This window comes from Rutidosis leptorrhynchoides, chromosome 10 (genome assembly GCF_046630445.1).
Source record: "Rutidosis leptorrhynchoides isolate AG116_Rl617_1_P2 chromosome 10, CSIRO_AGI_Rlap_v1, whole genome shotgun sequence".
Taxonomy (NCBI): Eukaryota; Viridiplantae; Streptophyta; class Magnoliopsida; order Asterales; family Asteraceae; genus Rutidosis; species Rutidosis leptorrhynchoides.
This window is the reverse complement of record NC_092342.1, coordinates 244,979,056-244,996,523: the sequence shown is the minus strand read 5'-3', so window position 1 is coordinate 244,996,523 and position 17,468 is coordinate 244,979,056. Positions and strand designations below refer to the sequence as shown.

At 34.9% G+C, this 17,468-nt stretch overlaps 1 long non-coding RNA gene across 3 annotated transcripts; it reads left to right on the top strand.

Moving 5' to 3' along the window:
* The first annotated feature begins 1,164 nt into the window (after positions 1–1,164).
* On the top strand, positions 1,165–3,346 carry LOC139873471 (uncharacterized). Of its 3 annotated transcripts, XR_011767355.1 has the most exons (4): positions 1,188–1,299; positions 1,533–2,154; positions 2,243–2,364; positions 3,030–3,346. It is a non-coding gene; the product is annotated as an uncharacterized lncRNA (long non-coding RNA). The 3 variants fall into 3 exon arrangements; XR_011767354.1 differs by having other exon boundaries at positions 1,165–1,299; positions 1,409–2,364; XR_011767353.1 differs by having other exon boundaries at positions 1,533–2,364.
* Positions 3,347–17,468: the final 14,122 nt, after the last annotated feature.

Sequence of the window (17,468 nt, the reverse complement as noted above, 5' to 3'; positions counted from 1 at the left end):
AGTTTTAGGATATAAATAACTAAGACATCAGTAACGCTACAATTAAACTACCATCGTTCTCAGTTTTTTCATAATATTCGGTTTTAACCGAAAACTAAAATGAATCCGAATTCGAATTCGATTTTTGGTTCGGTTCGGTTTTAACTTTGAATTCGGTTTCTGTTCGATTTTCGGTTTTGCCCAAAAAAATTCAAAACCGAATACACCGAACCGAAAAACCGAACAAATCAAAAACCGAACTGATGAACACCCCTACTCAGAAATAAATTGATAGTGACATTGAGTTGTTGAATTCGAGAAATGACGGTATTACTCCGGTTTATGTGTAGTTAATTTAATTTTTTAAATTTTGAATACTATATAATGGACTACTCCGTATATTAATATTATTGGGTCGTTGATTTTGGGGGAGAGGGGATGATGGTCCCTGTGCAATGGAACATGTTACAAAGCCCAAAATCCTGGCCTGGATGTCCTAAACAAATCTCAAATTAATTCCTCACTTTCATAAATTTAAATTAATAAAAATAATAAGGTAAAGCTCATTTATGTCATTGCTTTATACATGTAAAGCAAAAAAGTGGATAAAAAACTAAAAGTTAAAACTGAAAAGCTAACAAAATGTACATTTGACAGTCAATTTTTTTTTAAATCGTGTGATTTTTGTCGAGGGATAATAAATATGGGACAGGGGGAGTACAAATTTTCAATCCCAGAAACTAACAATAATATAGAAAGATACATGTAGAGCTTTTTTCAGTAATTAGAATATGAAAATCAACAGTTACCAGATAATAACTCGAAAGTGTTGTTGCAAATCTGAATTCCTAGACTTGTTACAAAAATTATGCAATATTGTAACTGTAACATCTATTACATGCTATGAAAATGCCACATACATGACATCATTTTATAATTTTTACCTTAGGTTAAAAAATAATATGGGACACATGGCACCAAACTAAAACGCCATGCTTACATCATCAATTAAAAAAACTTGTAAATTAATTAATTATATTTAATTTAATAAAATTTGAATTGAATTTAGATTAATTACATAAAATTATCAAATTTTAATTTGAATTTGAATTTGAATGCAGACTTTTTATGTTATTAAGGTCGCCTTTTCCCTTTTTGAGCTCACAAAATTACGCCGCCTAACCTTTTTTTTTAACCCGCATTTTCTTCTTGTTCTTCATCTGCTATTCTTCATTTTCATCTGTCTATTTCTTTCTTCAAAAAATCTATTCACTTGTGTTCATTGGCTATTCAACAACTCATTTCCTACGATTTTTTCAGGTATGTTCTTTTAATCAGTTTCAGGGTTCAAAGCCTCAAATATTTCTTCCTTATCTTTTTGCTTCATAATCAGATTGTTAAAATTGTGTATGTTTTCTTATGATTGTAGGTATGAATTCTTTCAGAACAATTGATGATTTGCACTTTCAATTGATGGTTTGTACTTTCAAGTTGTAAGTTTCTTAACCCTTGAATTAACATATTTTTTCATCTTTTCGTTGATTGACAAGAAGATTTCAGTCACGTATCCATGAACGGGCTGTTTTGAAAGCTTTTACTATAGGTGTGATGGGCATTGAATCTCAGGTATTAATAAGCTAAGTAGAGTTTATTTTATTCTTTTCATCTTCAAGATATTTCTCTCATTTGTAACATGGTAAAAGTGATGGCTTCAAAATTGGGTCTTCTTCTTCCTTTGCATAATCTCATCAAATGTCCTATTTACTTCAATTTCTCTTCGATTTCTCCTACTTGCATTGATTGGAAGGTTACATGTTTTCTATTTGCTTGCGTCGATTTCAGAGTCATCAAATTCAAAAGGTTATGACTTCTTCCTTTTTAAGATCAAATAAATCAACGATTTTTAGGGTTTATATTGGTAATTCTGTAATTATAACTCTACATTTCAATTTTAACTTGAAACATATGTTTCTTGGTTCTGTAAATATATGTCTTATTTTGATATGGTTATTTTAGGGTTTTTTTGCTTGATTTTGCTATATGTGTCTACTCGAGGTATTTACTTAACTAGACAATCCTATTGGTCGTGTGAAAACATTCTCTGTGTGGAAGAAATCTTACTGGAACAACCCTACCAGTGTTGTATCCATTGAAATCGTGTTTATTGATCAGGAGGTATTTAACATCTCATGTACATTAGTGCTTTGATTATTAGCCAGTCATTTTTCTTGGATTATTAATAGCCTTGAAGCTAACCTTGCAGCTGGAATTGTTCAAGAGGTCAATGAGGATGATATTAATTTGGGAACCAATGAGTCTTTCAAAGTAGGAAAGTTTAAAGATCTTACAAAAGTGATTTTGGCAGAAGTTCATCAAATGAACCAGGTGTGATAATTTTTTACTATGTATATAAATATAAAATATACCGTATGATTCTTACAACTTAATAATCATATAGTTTTAGTATTTGGGTCAGTCATGATGCATTATACTATGTAATATATTGGTTTCAAATTGGTTGGAAAGGTATTAGTAGCATTTAGACACTACTATATGTTTGAAAGACTCATTTATTATAGTATATAGATTAACATATGCATCTCAGTTTTAAAAGTCGGAATCTAAATTTGCAAGAAACTTGCTTAGGTTTGATATCACATTACTATCGTGTTAACTTTGTCAAGCTAAATAGTAATATTAAGTTTTTAAATAGTAATGTACCAATATGAGCTTATTTTTTAATATTGGAAAAGAGATCATGGCTTTAAATCAACTACAATATGTTTCAACTACATGCCTTTAATATTTTGTCATTTGATTGTCTAAAACATCTATATCTATATTATGTATCATTTTTTCTTCACTTAAGAATTGTAAGTTGAGTCATTTGATTAATGCTTATATGTTTCTTGCTTTTTAACTCAATATGTATATGTATAGTCTTAGTATTACTTATCTGTTTGATGTAGCATAAGTTGAAACAGGTGACCATTGTCTTCGCTGTAAACCCTAATATTGGTTTAAGTTTATTAATTTTGGTTAGTATGTAGTTTTTTGCAGATTTGAAGAACGAGAGCTCATTGGAGAATTATGTAAGTTTTAAAAAAGCACAGCTCATTAGGTAATTGCTCAAAGTTTGAAGATAAATAGTCCTCATCAAAGTGCATGGAAGGTGTTTGATGAAATGTCTAACAAAAATTGAGTCACGTGGTATGCCTTTCAGTTGCACCTTTATATTAGTTAGGAATCGATATGAAAGGTGTTATGTTTAATCGATAATATTTATTACGGATTTGGATTTTCATAAACGAGTATTAAAAACAGAAACAAGATACTTCCATTTGTTAGTTTATTCATAGATGACAATTTCGAGCCATTCAGTGTTACTATGTTGCTGATAATATTGTTGTCATAGCTTTAGTGACTTACTTAAATGCATATTTAGTTATAGTGAACTAACATGTGTAACACTGTACATGTAGCCTTCATAAAACAAGATTTTGTATTTCCTGGAACACTCGGTTATAGGTGGGACACACTAATGTAACACTCGATTATAGGTGGGACACACTAATGCAATCCTAGTTGGTCAGGTCTAGACACACTAATGTCGTCCACATTCCCTATAACCCAAGCTCTGATACCATGTCTGTCACGACCCCCGTCTCGATTTCTTAAGATGTGGTGTGAACTTTAACATAGTGTCCCAGGTTATAGTCAATGTAGCAGCGGAAACATAAATATTATTACATCACGGTCTCTGTTTTTAGTTTTGGTACATCGTGGTTACAAAATACAAGTACAGACATAGTACAAATACAAATATATCATAATCTAGCCTATCAATACTAGATTTAACAAAAGACATTTTTAAACTTCCACGATGCCCGACCTGAAAATGCTCCAAAAGCTAAGTACCTGAGATAAATACTTAAAACGTCAATATAAATATTGGTGAGTTCATAGGTTTAGTTACAATGCATAGTTAATGGACATCAAGATTTCATGTACAAAACAGTTGAAACGTTATTCTAGTTCATGAGCTTTCGATATCGAACGTTAACGTAAAAGTACCTGAAAAAAAGCGTCACTTAAGGTCTAAGTGCAAGTGGTCGAAGGTTATGCATCCGATAGCCTATTAGGCCTATCATGATGTGAGGAGTCATCTTCAAATAGATCTATTCATAATATTCACGTTTACCAAACCGGTAATTAACGATATCAAAATCGGGCTTTATAAATTGACCTTTGTTACTCAACATAGAATATAGTTGTAAGTACTTGATTCGAATATGTAAAATAGTAAACAAGTATTATCGCATCCCAAAAGTATAAAAGATTGATTAAAAATGGGACTACGAACTCACTGATGATGTTATGCAGTATGAAACTTGGAATTGCGGTTTAAGTACTTTGAAGTACTGCGAGTTCGGGACCTAAATATATAAGTTAAGGTCAGAGGTGTGTTATTACTAATATTAGTAATGCTAATTATTTGTTTTATGTTCAAGTGTATTAGTGTACTCGGTTTCTAAAAGGCGGTTTCTCGGTTTACAAGTTAGGTTTCTATGTGGACTGATTTTATAAGTAGTTTTAGAAGTTGATTTTCTTATTTAAAAAGTAGTGATATAAGGTAATTCTTATTTGATATGTGAAGGTATATGTGTTAGACTTCTAAGGATATAAGACTTGTAATTTATATCATAAAAATGAATTTTATAGAATTATTTTACTACAAGTGGACTGTTTTGACTAGTTTAAAGTTTAATACCACCAAAAATAGTAAATCAACTTATTTGGACTTATCCTTTTAAATTTTTACTCCAATATAGTTATGTATTAGTTCAAAAATTCGTTTTGCTCAGAAAACATCAGTTAAATTCGTTTTCTTTATATTCTAAGTGGTGACAGTTTCAGCAAGTCTAAATTCCACTGTTTAAATGTACAAGGCCATATCTTAATCATTTCTTAAGCTTTTTATATGATTCCAAAGCCTAACATGTTCTATTTTTAGTCCACTTTATAATGAAAATCTCCTAAGTTTTCATATCTAGACGTTGGTACCTCATTTTTGGTGAAACGTGTGTGTTGGACAGATTCTGTCCAAATCAGGACCTTTTTAAAAGTAATAATACAAAATAAATACTTAGACTACTTTTTAGATAATGGGATTTTTTATAGAAAGTCTAGGACTCATAAAAGTTTAAGAATCTCAACAGTTCCAGTAGCAAAAGTGAGTATAAGTATTTTATAAAAATTCCACCAAATGAAGACTGACTTGGTTCTTATGAAGGTTAAAGACTAACTAGTAAACTAAATACATTCTAGCTATATCCCTTTTCACTTTAAGTTTATTTTAGGTTGTTAAACATATGTAAAACATATTTTTAGTTACTTATGATCAAGATTAGAGTTAGCCATGTAATCATCATTGAGTGTTTTTAACACTCTAGATTGAGCTTTTACACCCATTTCTCTTGAAAGTAACTTAGTAAGAAATAAAAGAAGTGTTCTTGGTGATTATACCTTGAGTAATGATGATGTATGAGTTGATGAAGATGAACAAAGAAGAAAGAAATGGCTGTAACTTAGAGAGGATTTAGTGAATGATTAAGATTAGTAAGTGAGTTTAAGAGTTAACAATTTGATCTTATAGGAATGATGATGATGGCGTGTAACATGAAGAAGAAAAGGAGGTTATGACTCAAAATCTTCTACTAACTCCTAAGCATGACTAATCACCTTTTACAAACTCTTAGGTTATGACTAAGCCTCTTGTTTATGCATGGTAAGACAAGATTGCATGGTAGGAAAGTTCATGAAAACTTAATGATGAAGGTATGGTGGTGATGGTATGGAACGTGGCATAAGGAGATTAAAAGGGAAATATGACAAGCCAATTCTCATGCAAGCTCATGCAATTATGTTTAGTATCTTCAAGACATAAAGATTAAGTAATTGCATGTGCTTATGACAAGTATGTATGGAAGATTAATTTAATTAAGTACTTGCACATGAAGGTGATGATGGTGAGAAGGTGGTGGTGGCGTGGCCTTATGAGGTCAAAAGAGGATTATGACAAGCTAACTTCCATGCAAGAATGTTTAGTATTTAGTTAACAAGGTATTTAGGAAATGTGCATGGCTTTTTAAGAAAGATTGCATGTATTTAAATCATGTGATAATGATGATATGGATGACGATGAGGGTGGCGGTTTTGATGATGATTATGGAAGACACTTTGTTAATTTTTGGCATTTAAATGTACATATACTTGTATAATTCATAAATGTATATGCTTAGGTTTTAATTTGTAAGTTTAAGGTTTAGAAAGTAAGCTTATGCTAGGTTTAAATCAAAGTAAGTTAAGGTTGATTAAATTGAAATAGTGACAAGTATAAGTTAATCAAAATTAAGTGTGAGGGTGAATAATTTTTAAGCGTACAAATGTCTTAACCTAAGGTTTAATATTAAAGTGGATTGGTTACAAGTTTTTAATCTATATACTTAGTTATTAAGTTTACTTGTTAAGTTAATATATATATATATATATATATATATATATATATATATATATATATATATATATATATATATATATAAGGTATGAATTACAAAATTTAAAGCTTATGGTGATGAGCTAGGGTTTTAAGTCATTATGCAAAATGTTATGAGGCAATGTTTAGACAAGTAAGACCTAAACACGACCTTAGAGTTATACAACTCTAAAAATAAACCAAGACATAAATCATTAAGTTTACTCGTCAAGTCGGAAATTGAAATTTTTAAAGAAGTCGAACTAGATATCCTAAGTCGAAAAGCTAGGGTTATGACATTACCTACCCGTTAAGAAAACTTTCGTCCTCGAAATTTAGGTGGTACTTTGATTATCGAACAGATGAGGATATTTCTGCCTTATATGGTCCACACGTTCCCACGTGAACTCTGGACCTCTCCTGACGTTCCAACGAACTTTAACAATCGGAATCCTACTATGCTTCAATGTCTTTACTTAACGATCCATCACTTCCACTGGTTCTTCGACAAAATGCAACTTGTCGTCGATACTTAGTTCTTCCAAAGGGATTACTAAATTCTCATCTGCTAAACTCTTCTTCAAGTTTGAAACATGAAAAGCATTATGAATACCACTAAGCTCTTGTGGTAATTTCAATCTATATGCAACTGGACCAATCCTTTCAATAACTTTAAAAGGTCCTACATATCTCGGGCTTAATTTTCCTCGCTTCCCAATCCTTATTACTCCCTTCCATGGGGAAACTTTAAGCATAACTCTATTCATTAGATCCATAAATACTGCAGGGGCGTTGGTTAAACCAAAAGGCATTACCAAAAATTCATAATGGCCATAGCGTGTTCTGAACACTGTCTTAGGCACATCGTCCTCTTTGACTCTTAATTGATGGTACCCTGATCTGAGGTCGATCTTAGAATAACCACTTGACCCTTGCAATTGATCAAATAGATCATCTATCCTTGGCAACGGGTAATGATTCTTGACTGTAAGCTTATTCAACTCTCGATAGTCAATGCTTATTCTGAAAGATCCATTCTTCTTCTTGACAAACAAGATTGGAGCACCCCACGGAGAAACACTAGGTCGAATGAATCCTTTATCTAGTAATTCTTGGAGTTGATTTAATAGTACTTGCAATTCTGAAGGAGCTAATCGATAAGGTGATTTGCCAACTGGTGCGGCTCCGGGAACTAAATCAGTCTAGAATTCAACTTGTCTATGCGGAGGTAGTCCTGGAAAAATCTTCTGGGAATACTTGAGAAAACTCACGAACGACTGGAACATCCTGTAATCCAACTTCTTTGGTTTTGGGTTCTTTCACGTGCGCGAGAATGGAAGGATATCCCTTCTTTAGATATCTTCGAGTTCTCATACAGGAAATAATATTAAGGTTTACCATACTCTTATCTCCTTGGATGACTAATTTCTCACCATTCTCAAGAGGTATACGGATAGACTTTTCCGCACAATTAATGTCCGCACGGTTCTTAGATAACCAGCCTATGCCCATAATAACATCGAAACTTCCTAACTCAACGGGCATTAAATCAACCTCGAACAGATTGTTCGACAAATTTATGCCACAACCTCGCATAATCTTATCTACTTTCATCAACTTACCGTTTCCCAATTCTACAGCATATCTAGTGTCTAAGGCAGTTAAAGGCCTATTTATCGCAACACTAAAATCCTTAACTATAAAACACTTATCAGCTCCGATATCGAATAAAATAGATGCTAAATGATTATCTATGAGGAACGTACCCGTGACTTGCTCTGGGTCCTCACGAGCTTCTTTAGTGGAGATCTAAAAAGCTCGACCCTTAGCCACTTCTCCCTTCTTCGCCTTAGGACATTCTTTCTTGAAATACCCTGCTTGCCCACAATTGAAGCAACCACTCTGCTTCCCCTTTCCATTATTATCATTTCCTGATAAACGAACTCTACAATCCTTCGTGAGATGCCCTTGCTTCTTACATCGCTGGCAGACTACAGTATACGTACCAAAATGATGTTACGTACATCTATTGCAATATGGTTTCTTCTCCTCATAACCATTGCTCGAACCCCCAACTTTGTTGTTTCCTTGCTTCTTGGAATTTCCTTCTTGATTCACGTTCCACTTACGCTTCTCAGTCGTGATCTTCACATCCATTTTGACATTGATTGGCTAATGTCGCACTACTTGCGCCATCAAATCATGTGCCATACGGATTGCACTCTGGATCGTCTCTGGATTTGATGATAGAACATTCCCTCGAATGTCTTCGGACAAACCCCAAATATACCTCTCAACTTTCTTATATTCAGGGGTAACCATAGTTGGGCACTCTAAAGCTAACTCCATTCGTGGCATTTGCTACACGCCCAGCTTCAGTATTAGCAAAGACTTCAGCTACTCTTTGAGCTACCATCTCCTCAATATGAGCGGCACACATTCCTCTGGAGATAAGAGTAGCATAGTGATAAATGTACATCATACATGTGAAATGAAAATGAACTAGATATTCATAATACATAAAAGTCGATTAAAACTTTTAATCATTACAAAATTTGGGTGTTCTCCTACCCGTTAGTTCACACACATAATGTACATAAGCTATTATCACACTACATGGCATATCTGACATTTGATTTAACACAACCGATTACTGATCCTAGCACACACAAGCTACCTTTTCTATCATATCCGTTATACATGCATACTATTAAGAGTGTAGGCAAGAAAATTAACACTCCTAGTTACTAATGGTAGATATAAAGTGGCACAATGGTGTTAACCACCATAACCATCTCGTGCAGCTGGGTTTCCAAACTCGCTACTTTTGTCACAAGTTCTTGATTCCTTGCTGACAAGTCATCCACACGGTACTTCAACAACTCGATCTCCTCCTGTTGCGTACACTGAACACCCTCGATTTCATTAAAATGAGAATAATTACCATCCTAATTCTCTTGGACATACAAATAGTCAACAGTTCCTTGAAGTCGTTCAATATGTCCCTCATGCCTAAATATTCTAGCTAACAAAGTGTATATCGTGTCCTGTTGTGATTGACCCATTAATCCATCCCTGACCATTAATGGTCAGAGGTACATTACGTTCATGGTACGGGGTTCCCTCTTGATGACTCCATCTACCTAAAAGGTCACGAACCCACATCCATCGTTGCCAGAATGGTTGGTACGTTGCGAACTCATTCATGTCAAAGTCGTTGTTCGGATTAATCTCTATAGGTACGGTAGAGTTGGATCATGTGGAGCCAGTGAAGCTAGACGGGGCCATCTTAACATACACAACATATAAAGGTTAGCCTATATAATTTCTGACAGTAAAATTAATAATATAAGACTCGAAAAATAGTAGAGACCGGAAAAATTTTGACTCGGTTATAGGTGGGACACACTAATGCAATCCTAGTTGGTTAGGTCTAGACACACTAATGTCGTCCACATTCCCTATAACCCAAGCTCTGATACCATGTCTGTCACGACCCCCGTCTCGATTTCCCAAGACGTGGTGTGAACTTTAACATAGTGTCCCAGGTTATAGTCAACGTAGCAGCGGAAACATAAATATTATTACATCACGGTCTCTGTTTTTAGTTTTGGTACATCGTGGTTACAATATACAAGTACAGACATAGTACAAATACAAATATATCATAATCTAGCCTATCAATACTAGATTTAACAAAAGACATTTTTAAACTTCCACGATGCCCGACCTGAAAATGCTCCAAAAGCTATGTACCTGAGATAAATACTTAAAATGTCAATATAAATATTGGTGAGTTCATAGGTTTAGTTACAATTCATAGTTAATGGACATCAAGATTTCATGTACAAAATAGTTGAAAAGTTATTCTAGTTCATGAGCTTTCGATATCGAACGTTAACGTAAAAGTACCCGAAAACAAGCGTCACTTAAGGTCTAAGTGCAAGTGGTCGAAGGTTATGCATCCGATAGCCTATTAGGCCTATCCTGATGTGAGGAGTCATCCTCAAATAGATCTATTCATAATATTCGCGTTTACCAAACCGGTAATTAACGATATCAAAATCGGGCTTTATAAATTGACCTTTGTTACTCAACATAGAATATAGTTGTAAGTACTTGATTCCAATATGTAAAATAGTAAACAATGATTATCTCATCCCAAAAGTATAAAAGATTGATTAAAAATGGGACTACGAACTCACTGATGATGTTATGCGGTATGAAACTTGGAATTGCGGTTTAAGTACTTTGAAGTACTCCGAGCTCGGGACCTAAATATATAAGTTAAGGTCAGAGGTGTGTTATTACTAATATTAGTAATGCTAATGATTTGTTTTATGTTCAAGTGTATTAGTGTACTCGGTTTCTAAAAGGCGGTTTCTCGGTTTACAAGTTAGGTTTCTATGTGGACTGATTTTATAAGTAGTTTTAGAAGTTGATTTTCTTATTTAAAAAGTAGTGATATAAGGTAATTCTTATTTGATATGTGAAGGTATATGTGTTAGACTTCTAAGGATATAAGACTTGTAATTTATATCATAAAAATGAATTTTATAGAATTATTTTACTACAAGTGGACTGTTTTGACTAGTATAAAGTTTAATACCACCAAAAATAGTAAATCAACTTATTTGGACTTATCCTTTTAAATTTTTACTCCAATATAGTTATGTATTAGTTCAAAAATTCGTTTTGCTCAGAAAACATCAGTTAAATTCGTTTTCTTTATATTCTAAGTGGTGACAGTTTCAGCAAGTCTAAATTCCACTGTTTAAATGTACAAGGCCATATCTTAATCATTTCTTAAGCTTTTTATATGATTCCAAAGCCTAACATGTTCTATTTTTAGTCCACTTTATAATGAAAATCTCCTAAGTTTTCATATCTAGACGTTGGTACCTCATTTTTGGTGAAACGTGTGTGTTGGACAGATTCTGTCCAAATCAGGACCTTTTTAAAAGTAATAATACAAAATAAATACTTAGACTACTTTTTAGATAATGGGATTTTTTATAGAAAGTCTAGGACTCATAAAAGTTTAAGAATCTCAACAGTTCCAGTAGCAAAAGTGAGTATAAGTATTTTAAAAAAATTCCACCAAATGAAGACTGACTTGTTTCTTATGAAGGTTAAAGACTAACTAGTAAACTAAATACATTTTAGCTATATCCCTTTTCACTTTAAGTTTATTTTAGGTTGTTAAACATATGTAAAACATATTTTTAGTTACTTATGATCAAGATTAGAGTTAGCCATGTAATCATCATTGAGTGTTTTTAACACTCTAGATTGAGCTTTTACACCCATTTCTCTTGAAAGTAACTTAGTAAGAAATAAAAGAAGTGTTCTTGGTGATTATACCTTGAGTAATGATGATGTATGAGTTGATGAAGATGAACAAAGAAGAAAGAAATGGCTGTAACTTAGAGAGGATTTAGTGAATGATTAAGATTAGTAAGTGAGTTTAAGAGTTAACAATTTGATCTTATAGGAATGATGATGATGGCGTGTAACATGGAGAAGAAAAGGAGGTTATGACTCAAAATCTTCTACTAACTCCTAAGCATGACTAATCACCTTTTACAAACTCTTAGGTTATGACTAAGCCTCTTGTTTATGCATGGTAAGACAAGATTGCATGGTAGGAAAGTTCATGAAAACTTAATGATGAAGGTATGGTGGTGATGTTATGGAACGTGGCATAAGGAGATTAAAAGGGAAATATGACAAGCCAATTCTCATGCAAGCTCATGCAATTATGTTTAGTATCTTCAAGACATAAAGATTAAGTAATTGCATGTGCTTATGACAAGTATGTATGGAAGATTAATTTAATTAAGTACTTGCACATGAAGGTGATGATGGTGAGAAGGTGGTGGTGGCGTGGCCTTATGAGGTCAAAAGAGGATTATGACAAGCTAACTTCCATGCAAGAATGTTTAGTATTTAGTTAACAAGGTATTTAGGAAATGTGCATGGCTTTTTAAGAAAGATTGCATGTATTTAAATCATGTGATAATGATGATATGGATGACGATGAGGGTGGCAGTTTTGATGATGATTATGGAAGACACTTTGTTAATTTTTGGCATTTAAATGTATATATACTTGTATAGTTCATAAATGTATATGCTTAGGTTTTAATTTGTAAGTTTAAGGTTTAGAAAGTAAGCTTATGCTAGGTTTAAATCAAAGTAAGTTAAGGTTGATTAAATTGAAATAGTGACAAGTATAAGTTAATCAAAATTAAGTGTGAGGGTGAATAATTTTTAAGCGTACAAATGTCTTAACCTAAGGTTTAATATTAAAGTGGATTGGTTACAAGTTTTTAATCTATATACTTAGTTATTAAGTTTACTTGTGTAACATCCCGCCTTTTTCCGTTTACTTTTCCGTTATACTAATATAAAGTCCGTTATATGTTTATAACATCTCCCGTTGATACGCGTTTTAAATTATCTCGTTTAGGTAATTCCCGCACCCGAGCGAAAGTTGAGGGACTAAACTTGACAAGGGATCAAACCCTTGACTAGGTCAAAGGGTCAACCCCTTTCACCCATTCATTTCCACCTCCATCTCTCTCTCTTTCTCTCTAGCAAGAACACACACCAAATTATCCAAATTCATTCATTCATCATCTAAATCCGGATTAAGGAGCTAGCAACCAAATAAATTACATATTCGTGATCCTCTCTTCATCCTCTTCGTTTTGGTACCAACTTTATCTCATTTGGGTAACTTTCTAAAATCACTAGATTTTGTGTTCTTGATGTTTTTAACTTATAAAAGTGTTAATTAGTGTCTATGGCTCAAGTCTAACATGAATATATGATTTATATGCTCGATCTCGTTGTTTTAGTGTAACTAGCATGAACTTGAATTTTTGGTGTGTTATTCTTGAATTTTGGATGATCATATGTTGTTAGATGTTAAAAGTTGATGTTTTAATTGTGTTACTAGCATCACTAGCTTCAATTTGATGTGTAGGTTGCCTTAGAAAAACTTCATGAACTTGATTATTGATTTTGGTGAATTTGGGTTAGGGTTTGATGAACTTGAAATGGACTTTTGATGCATTGAATGCCATGGATTATTATTGGTAAGTGTTTAGTTGGATTGTATGCTTGATTACCTTCGAAACGGCATATCTTTCATGTAAATTGGTTACCCGAATCATAAAATGCGTTTTTGGAACTTGAACTTTGATTATGAACGTTTAATTACGGTTTTTGGTTGTTGTAAGTGGAAGTTTGGTTGATGAATTGTGTTTAGTTGTGTTCTTTGTCAAATTACCTTTCCAACGATATAAGGTGCGAGTTCTAAATGTTAGCGGTTTGTAATTTATGCTTGAAAGAGTTTTGATTTGGGACTTGAACAATTGAGGCTGACCAGGTACCAGCGCACGGCTAATGCCGCGGCGCGGCCAGACCATGTCGCGGCGCGACATAAGCCTTGGTCAGGCTCTGACCACCATGTCCAAATTACGAAAAATGTTTGGCATACTACGGACCTCCGATTCACATGAAACTTGTTCTAACATGTTCATATATGATTAAAAACCTCAGAAAAATAGTTCGGAACCCGACCCGAACGTGTTGACTTTCGTTGACTTTGACCGACCAAAGTTTGACTTTTTGTCAAACTTAACCAAATGATTATGCAACCTTCCTAACTTATTTATATACTTGTATCTTGCATGAAACTTGGCAATTTGATTTCACATGCTAAATAATCGAGTCGTAACGAGCCATAGGACTAATTGAACATCTTTGACCTATCGTGTTTACCGTTATTGATACGACCTATTTGTTTAGGTCAAGACTAGCACTATCCTTCGCACACGTTATTTTGTGAAGTACTTTACTACTCGTGCACTCAAGGTGAGATCATAGTCCCACTTTTACTCTTTTTGAACTTATATTGGGATGAGAAAACATAAACGATTCTTTTGAACTAAGTGAACACAAGAACGGGAAAACAAACATTCTACATACGAGTTTAGAACAAAATCCTCAATTCGATTATCATTAGTTACACTTGCCGGGTGTAAGCGAGAACTTATGTTATATGGCCATATGGGTTGACAACCCTCATCCTTGACGGTTCGCTACCGTCTACGGATGAAATATATTTTCGAGAATCAGTGTTTGTTCTAGCACTAAGTGATGGGGTATACAATGGAAGGAATGTTAAGCTTTGATAATTGGGTGCTCGTGAAACAAACTTTTGGAATGTATTACTATTATTTCATTGATGCAAATCTTGTGGTTCACTTGTACTTACTTACTTAAACCTATGATTTCACCAACGTTTTCGTTGACAGATTTCTATGTTTTTCTCAGGTCCTTGAACGATACATGATACATGCTTCCGCTCATTATTTGATACTTGCATTGGATGTCGAGTATATGTGCATTTCATGGAGCGTCTTTTGACTTTACTTTAAACCGTGTCGCCTAGATTTCATTCGTATTATAACGTTGTAACTTAACTATTGGTTGAACAATTCTTGTAAACTTTGGGAACAATCTTTATTTTGAAATGAAGGCGACATATTTTGGTCAAACTTTGTCTTAAAGACTTACGACCACGTAACGGGACCTAAGTAGACGGCGCCGTCAAACATGATTTGGTCGGGTCGCTACAGATGGTATCAGAGCGTTGGTTGTAGGGATTTAGAGTTCATTAGTGTCAACCCCGAGTCATAGGGTACATTGGTGAGTCTAGACTACAACCGGCATATAGACTTGAAGTAGGAATTACTTGACTACTTGTGCATTTATACTCGAACGTTTCTACTCATATCTACTCTTAGTTCATCTTAATCTCACTTTGTTTAATTTGATTGACACGCCACCTTGACTTTATAGAATAATGTCGAATGCACATATGAATCAGGGTAATATAATTTCCGGGATTATATTACGGTGACTCATATGAACGTTCCGACATTATGACATAAAGAATTTAAGGAGAGTCGAGAAAAAAAAAAAAAAAAAAAAAAAAAAAAAAAAACTTCTCTTTATCTTTATCCTATATCACGGTTAGTATTATTGAGAATACTAATCAATGATATTCTTGTGTCTTGAAGGAACAATGGCTCCTCGTCGTGTACGCCGCAATGAAACTCCCGAACAAGCTCTCGAACGGATGATAGCTACCGCCGTAGATGCGGCCATGGCCGGTCACTCATCCAACAACAATAATAATAACAACCACAACAACAACAACGATGGAGCCGGAAACTCAAACGAGGGATGCTCTTATAAAGCTTTCATGGGGTGCAAACCTCACACTTTTGATGGAACCGGGGGACCGGTCGTGCTCACCCGATGGTTTGAGCAAACGGAAGCCGTCTTTAGCATAAGCGGTTGTCGGGACCAAGACAAGGTCAAATACTCCACTCACACTTTCTCCGGAATTGCTCTAACATGGTGGAACACCTATGTTCAATCGGTGGGTACCGATGAAGCTCATGCCCTCTCTTGGGCCGATCTAAAGGAAAAGATGATTGTTGAATATTTTCCGCGCGAAGAAACCCGAAAGCTTGAGGAAGAACTAAGAGCTTTGAAAGCGGTCGGAAACGATCTTAAAGCTTATAATCAACGCTTCGCCGAACTATCCTTGATGTGTCCTAATCTTGTTAACCCCGAATCTCAAAGGATTGAGCTCTACATGCTCGGTCTTCCAAAAAGCATCAAACAAGGGGTGATGTCATCCAAACCCACTACTCATCAAGCCGCTATGAACATGGCTCGCCAACTAATTGAAACGGTTGACGAAATCGTAGTTCCGGCACCTAAGGCCGAGGATAAATCGGGCGGCAACAAAAGAAAGTGGGAACCCTCCCAATCAAGCAACAACAACTTTGCTAAGAAGCCTTACACCTCCGACGGCAAGAAAGGTTATGCCGGGAACCTACCTCTTTGCAACAAATGCAACAAACATCACTTTGGCGAATGTAGTAAGTTAATTTGCCACCGGTGCCAAGGAGTTGGTCATAAGGCCAACGATTGTAAAAGTGCTACTCCCGTCGCTCGAAAGTGGCCCAATGCACCAAAGACGGGCACTTGTTACGAATGTGGCCAAACGGGTCATTATAGAAATGCATGCCCGAAAAGGAAAGATAACACCAATACGCGCGGCCGAGCTTTTAACATCAACACCGAGGAAGCCCGGGATGACACTGAACTAGTCACGGGTACGTTTCTTCTCAACAATTCCTATGTCTCCTGTTTATTCGATTCGGGTGCCGATAAATGCTTTGTATCCAAGACTTTGACTCATTCTTTTAGCACTCCACCTCTTCCATTAGATACCACTTATACCATTGAAGTGGCTAACGGGAAACTATTAAGTGCCAACACATATTACCGGGGGTGTACGTTAAACATTTTGGGTAGGGAATTTGAAATTGACTTGATACCCATGGAACTAGGAAGCTTTGATGTAATAATTGGTATGAATTGGTTAGTCAAAACGAAATCTCACATTCTTTGTGATCTTAACGCAATCCGAATTCCTATCGAGAATGGTGAACCTTTGATTGTTTATGGCGATAAGAGTTGCACCAGACTCAACCTCGTTTCGTGCCTTAAAGTTAGAAAACTACTCCGTAAGGGTTGTTTTGCGATCCTTGCCCACGTTAAGAAAGTCGGGTCCGATGAGAAGCACATCGATGATGTGCCAATTGTTAGTGACTATTCCGATGTATTTCCCGACGAATTGCCGGGTCTTCCGCCTCATCGACCGGTTGAATTCCAAATCGATCTTATTCCAGGAGCTGCACCCGTAGCACGTGCACCATATAGACTCGCTCCATCTGAAATGCAAGAATTGCAAAGTCAAATCCAAGAACTACTTGATCGTGGTTTTATCCAACCTAGCCATTCACCTTGGGGCGCTCCGATTTTGTTTGTTAAAAAGAAAGACGGATCCCTACGAATGTGCA